Genomic DNA, 7,466 nt, shown 5'->3' on the forward strand with positions numbered 1-7,466 from the left:
AATAGAGCTTCTGTGTTCCGGACCGTATCCGAGCAAATAGTTTGCTTGCTGACTGTATCATATGGGAATATTGGCCATGGCTTTATTCGGAAACGCATTGTAGATATATAGATTTACTAACACAGAGATCATAAAAATTAATTTTCGTAGTAAAAAAATATTATCGAAATATTATTAAGAAATAAAGAATATATAGTTATGTATATTAAATTTATCAGTAAGGACACAAAACAATCATTTTTATGATTAATATGTTTAAAATAACGAAAAAATTAAAAGAAAATATATGCAGAAAAAAATAGAAATGTTTTTACAATATAATGAATATAAGCAAATATTATATATTCATTAACAAATTATAATTATCCTGTTATTGTACAGAAGAAAAATAGCGATACATATAAAACAGAAATACAATCTGTCAGACTGTATCTCATTCTCATCAAAATCTCGTATTATTTTTGTTAGCTTTTTATTTATAAAACGATTTTATCATCTGATTATATCAAATGGAGATTGTTTTCTACAATTTTGGCGCGAAATAAAATCGAGAATTATTAATGCTCGTTCACAAGTGCTGTTGAGCCTGTTAAAATATACTCAGATTTGGCACTCTTTAGTATATTTTTCTATACTATAATACTTACGCTATAATATTCGTATCGTAAACTCGGTTAGCAAGTAGTGACACGATCCGCTCTGTATGTCCTTTTTTTGAAACGACATTCTCTATGAACAATTATCAGCTTATACAATTAATTATATCTTTAAAAATCATAATATAATATATTTTATAATTTATTTTAATTAGAAAAAGTATTTTGTAGCGACAAAGCATATTGGCGCGGCTTTTTTAGGACATTTATATATCAGGTTTTCGCCCTCTTTTATTGAGTATATCTTGACGACGGTGGAAGAGCTCAGCATCTGGAAGATTTATTCTAAAGGGGAAACCCCAAATACCTAAAGTTTTTAACATTTCTGATCAATATCCGTGCTTTAGGATCTTAATTAATTCGAGAGTATCTCGAACAAAATGTCGCGCATCCGAGTTTGGAAGTGCTATATATAAAAGTGTCGCACGGTTTATTTTCATTTTCGTACCGGTAATAATTCGTCTTGATTTTAATTTTGGAAATGCCAAGGCATTATTACGTCGCATTAATGTTGGATTTTCAAGACTTGTTTTATTGATATTTTCTTTCGCCCTTGTTCGTTTACTGCCTATTTACAAAAATACAAAGTAGGATCTCAATACCATACAATTTTTAAATATAAATGAAACCTATAAAAATCCCCCAGAATCCATAAACATGAAAAAAAGAGATTGAAAATAAGAGCAAAATTTCGACTCGGGAAGCCCTTAGCCAGATGATGTTCTGTCTCTCTTCCTCTCTCTATTTCTTTTAAGAATGTTTACCCGGGTGATATATATCGAAAGCTAAACACACGAAAAGGGTGGCGGGGAAGTGTTATGCGCGAGAAAACCGACGAAGATGCGTTCCGTCCCGCGCCACCGGAACGGGAGCGGCTGTGTTTGCCGAGTTAAGTGACACTAATTGAAAGTTCAATGCCGGCATATTGATTGCAACTGCGGGGGTTGACACACAATATCGTGCAAACATGCGCCGGTAATTCAATCTCTGCCCACCGTCGAGTTTAATTCATCCGTCGCATCGGTTGGCTATCGAGTGTCCAACGCTGTCCGCGTTTACAGCATCGGCCACAATTGTCTGACGAAAGCGAACTGGTTTTGCGTGCTGCGCTATCATGCGAGTTGCCGAATAATCTGACAATGAATGAGAATGCGTTTCCGTCTATAGGAAAGGATAGAATCATTGCAGAGCGAGTGCCAGAATGCGCGTAAGCGTGTTTAATGGATTCTTCGTGGCGAAATAAAATTTTTTTCCGTTACAATTAGAAAAGTTACCGCTAATAATTTTTTCTGACGTATTATTAATAAATGCAGATGGCATTATTTATATATCAATGTGTGTGTATTATTTTATTTCAATTTAAAAAAATAATGCATTCCGTGGATTGTACGCTTTTTGTCGAAACGGTATCTGAGAAGTGGCTTTTAAAACAAAATCGATCGGAATTCTTCGTAGACGTTCAGGAATAAGTTCGAGAAAATCGTAGCTATATTCGCGAATGCATAGAACGGCGTTTGTCGTGCGAGAGACGATGCATTCTGGGGAAATGCAATCCGTCAGTGCGAGGGCATCGGAAGTATTCTCTTCGGTTGCTCGACGAGTTTTTCTACGGCAAGTTTATCGCACCGCCCAGAGAATATATTTACGTTTATATTTTACAGATTAACATTGTCTACAATTTCGCACATCAAATTGGTGTGTTGAATTATTTAAAAAAAATTTTAAGATAATGTAGTTGTGAAAATTATATCAGAAATATTTTAATACATATATAAGATAAAAATATTAGGAATAAACCTTTTTTCTCTGACAATTATAATATAATTTGCAATAATAGATGCATCGGTAAAATTCTTTTTATTCCTATTTTAATTCTTGCAAATTGTTTGATATCTAAATTTATCTTTTTTCACTTTTATACTTATTACACATTAAAAGAATTAAAGTCTCAAATTAATCGTAATATTATATTATGAAAAGGTTTACACATTTATTATTTTAATGATCTGATCACACACACACACACACACACACACACACACACACACACACACACACATTATAAAGGAGAACCGGGGGAAGATTTATTTTTAATATCTTTCTTTCTTTCTTCTTTCCGAAAATATAATACAATTGCTCAAATAGTTAGAAATCTCGCTCAAAAGTGTACTAGAGAGCATCCATATATTACTCTTCCCGATAGTGTTGCAATAATCGCAAGAAGAGCCACAAAGCGAATTGCTATCGGTCTTATACGTTTCATCGAACGGGCCGAAATTAAAACCACCAAACGTAATCAAATTCCTGCAATATACAAACGTTACGTATATACGTTCTCGACGTCTGACGCGGATTCGAACGATTTTTTCACGCGGCTTTAAATCACGAGCGAAGCTTCTCCGCCAGTTTTTGCGCGGGGAATGCGAGGATGCACAATAGAGAGAAGAACGGACGTGCTGATACAGATGGACAAAGACAGACACACGCTAGTAGTGGTGATAGAGAACGAGGCGCGGCAAGGAAGGAGTAGGAAGGAAGGCCAATATAAGCAGTTAGCTCGCAGCTGTTTGCGCAAACGCTTCCAATGTTTCGTCCTTTGACAACGGGGCTACAAATAGCGTCCGCGGATCGCGGGGATATATTTCCCTATACTATTCTCTTTCTCTGTCTGTCTTTTTCCGCGTCTCTTTTTTTTTCTGCCTCACTCATCTATCCATCTATTTATCTATCTTTCTATCTATCGATATATCTATCTCTTTTCCCTTCCTCTTTATTCCGAAGCGCATACAGGATCTGTTGGTATCGGAATCAATGCGGTGTCAGTGGTCCTTTTTAATTTCCTGAATAGAAACAGATAAAGGACTTTGCGATCCTCCATTATCTCTCTCACAGTCTTGTCTGTTCATTTCTTCTTTGACGCGCTTTCCTGCCTTGTCGTGACTCCTCTTTTGCGTTTGTTCTTCCATGTTTTCACGTTCTTCCGTTTCTTTTCGTTTTTGTAATCCTTTCTTGCCTGGACTGGCGGAATGTTCTGATCGCTATTCGTAGTAATTTATTAAACCATCAGTTTATAATTATTTGTTATGATGCGCGCGATTGATAATGTTGAAATTTTTAGAGAAATAGCTTTAATTCTCTGCGAATAAAACAATTGAAATTATTTTATTCGCAGAGAATTAAAATAACAATTGAAATTGTCTTATTCAATTGTTTATTTAATTGTTTTGTATTTTTTAATTTTAATTTTAATAAAGAGAAAATGCTTTATTATTTAGCGAAGTCTTTTAACTTCTTTAATATATATTTAGTTAAATCTGTAAATTTCTTCATTTAATTTATAGACTTAGACAAGGTAGAATGCTATTTCTAAATTATTGTGAATTACTGCTTTTTTTATTATTTAAATACACTCTAACTAAAAATTCAAGGAATTTTCTTTTAAATATTTAAAATATAGCTTTTAAAAATTGATAGAAATAATTAAAATAATATTCTAATATATATAATATATATTTCACAGTTTTATATATTATTAATTATATACCATTTTATATATATATATATTATAACAAGTTTATATTTGTGCTTTTTTAGTATATATTTAATTTGTGACGATAATCATTAATTTTTTAAATCTTTTTTCTTCATACAATCACGATTATAGAAACCAAGTATAAAACGCGTACTTTTTTTTCGGCTAGAATCTGCGAGCATTCCGCTATAGAAGTCTCGGCGGAAATTCGGTGCCGAACGAGTTTGGCTCGAAATTTCGAGCATCGATCCGCGAGATGAGGAACGCGTTGGCAATAGGCGTGGGGTGAGAGGGGTGATGGACTCGCAGCTTTCAATAAAGCTTTTGGAAGGTCTCCGCGCGGCCCTTTCCGCGTGCAATGAGGAATACAGACATTTCCCCGGAGGTACCTGGGAATGGCGAATCTGCGTGCATTGCTCTTGGTCGATCAATTTCGAGGCATATTCGGATAAAGCGCGAAATCGAGATGTACTCGAAAGAGAGAGAGAGAGGGGGGGGGGAGGGGGAGAGAGAAAGAGAGAGAGATGAACGAGTAAAACCAATGTTTTAGTCGGAAATAGCGGGCTAAGGTAAAAGAAGTTTCGAAGAGGATGCGAGACATACGACGATTGATCTCCACGAAGTTGCGAAGAAAGATCAAACAAGGGAAACTTGGATACTGCTGATCAATCTCGAGTCGTTTTTTTATGGCGCAACGAGAGACAAGATATTTCTTTGCCCTCTAAAAACTCTGTCTAACCTCCCTTCGAATCATGGAAGCTCTTACCTTCTTTTAGGGGAATCTGAATAGAGCAAGGGTTAGAAATATGAGAAAAAGCGAGAATCATAAAAAATCATAAAGAGAACTTGAGTAAAAAATTAAAATACTAATTATTAATTTTAATATTAAAGTAGCATCAAAATATATTTTCTGGCTTATCACTGAAATAAGAGTCTATGTAACATATAAAATGTCGATTATCATAAATTTCCTTTTGAAAATTATATACTCTATATATTACACTATTCGGAGAAAAAGTTAAATTCCAGAAAATTACTAGTAACATTTGCGAGCTAATCATTGGCCAATGCTTCTTGTTTCCACCGATTATCCTTTCCGATGCGGATCGACACGGTAACGAGACCGATCATCGGGCTTATGACCGTGCGATCATCGAAAATAGGAGACGTGGGGGCGATCGCTATTACGTCCAGATGTAGGCAAGTAAGGCGGAGGACATAAAACTATCTCAAGTCCATTTCTCGGGAACTTAGTTAACCGCCTCTCTTGGAAGTTTCAACGGCCTTTCGTATGCCTCCGCGGAAGTAATCTTCCGGCCGCTTCTACTATTCCGCCCAATAAAGTTCGCACTCCAGTTTTGAATTTAGTTGGATAGTTTCGCGTTGGGCGCGAATCAAAAAGCGCGCGAGAGAGCACGTTTCGGGGCTCGCGGGACTCGGGCGAAACAATATAAAGTCTCGCGCCGAGAGAAATACGGGAGAAACTCTCGGGAGAAATCTTTCTCTTGTATCGACGGCTAAATGCGCAAAAGTTGGCAAAAACCCGTCGCGCTCGATATCGTACCTGTTCCCGAGATTAGCCCGGGTGTCCTTAGGATTTTCACTAGGTATTCTTCAATCGCGAATAGTCGATATTTAAAGCTGTCTTATAATTTTAGCAACATGGAGATTGTTAAACGAAAATTGTAAAAAAAAAAACAATGCAATTTGCTGTCTGTAATTTCTGCATGGAGGATTCTTTAGAATTTGTCCGGCTATTATCGTATAAATGTAGAAGTTAGAATTCGTTCGAATGCTCGGACCGAGTATTTGACCTGGGTTCGAAGGATAAGGCGTCCTTTTGCAGATGTTGCAGAATGCACACGCGAAGATGTATTTCTTTTTACTTTACAGCCGTAGGTTTTCCACGACACACACACACACACACACACACACACACACACACACACACACACACACACACACACACACACACACACACACACACACACACCCCACCATTCTTCGTATGTCCATGTACTCGTTCACTGTAAACAGGTCGGTGAACATGCATATACGCGTGTATGCATCTCGTTTTCTTCGATATTGTCGTCTGCCCTTTTTGCAATTCAGTCACAGAGGTGAGCGGAGGGATCTCTCTTTTCTCTCGAAAAGAATAGCGATAATAGTTATATAAATTCGATATTATAAACTTTACATGTTGATTTCAGTGCGATTATTTTGCAAATTATAATGAAAATTTTGTAATCAAAACGTTTATTGAATTATTTAACGTTTGACATTTTAATTAATACGCGCATGATTTTTCGCTGCGCGAGATATTACCCAGTGTCTCTTATTGATGTGTTTAATTATGTATATTTTGAAATTTTATATATTTTATAAAATATTTCGAGATTTATTATTTTTATCGGCAGATGTATATACATCCAATATTTTGTATATGGCAATAGAATAATTTTTTTTAAACTTATGTCATCAACTATGTTACTATGTCATCGAGTATGTCATCAATATGTCGTTTATGGATAAATATTTTTTATGGTTCTGTGCATTAGGAAAATATAATACCCGTTGGTTATAAATTATGTTAAATCAAAATATTCTTCGCGCCGTAGAATGGCGAGTGGTTGAATCCCATTTACATTGCGTTTTCATATTCCCCATTAATCATAGCACGGCCAACCATGATGGATCGTTTTCTCCGTAAGCATGTACTCATGCACTTTTACACTATACCGTACCACTATACATATAGCAAATATAGTAATATCGCGTAGAAAATTCTATGTGCGTACTATGAATTTCATTTCCACTTTCTGACGTTCTTCCTAAAAAGGTAAAAAAATTGATATGTGTGACTCTTCTTTAAAATATAATAAATTATAATTTTGCTCTTATATAGCATCGTCCGAAATTTCAATCTTTTTTTTAAATTTCTTATTTTTTATCTTCTTTTAATTATCTAATCAATTCTTTTAATCTTGAAAATAAAAATGAATTTGATATAATATATATTTTATATTAAGTAATATCGTTTCTATATGAAGCCCTTTGCAGGACTAAAAAAATTCAATCAATAAGAGTTAATCGCCAGTTTGACGTTTAAAATCTCTGCGATCTAAAATGATCGTTTTATTTGCACCGGAAGTACGCAGATAATCCTCTCATAACTCATTGCTATATTCGGCACGATTTCAGCAAAATGTAGAGTGGTAACAAACTCACACAAAGATATAATATGTACAGAATGTATAAAAAATAGCGCACTTTTTCAA

Source organism: Prenolepis imparis, unplaced genomic scaffold, assembly GCF_030444845.1.
Source record: "Prenolepis imparis isolate NDT839.2.m4 unplaced genomic scaffold, iyPreImpa1.0 SCAF_1, whole genome shotgun sequence".
Classification (NCBI taxonomy): Eukaryota; Metazoa; Arthropoda; class Insecta; order Hymenoptera; family Formicidae; genus Prenolepis; species Prenolepis imparis.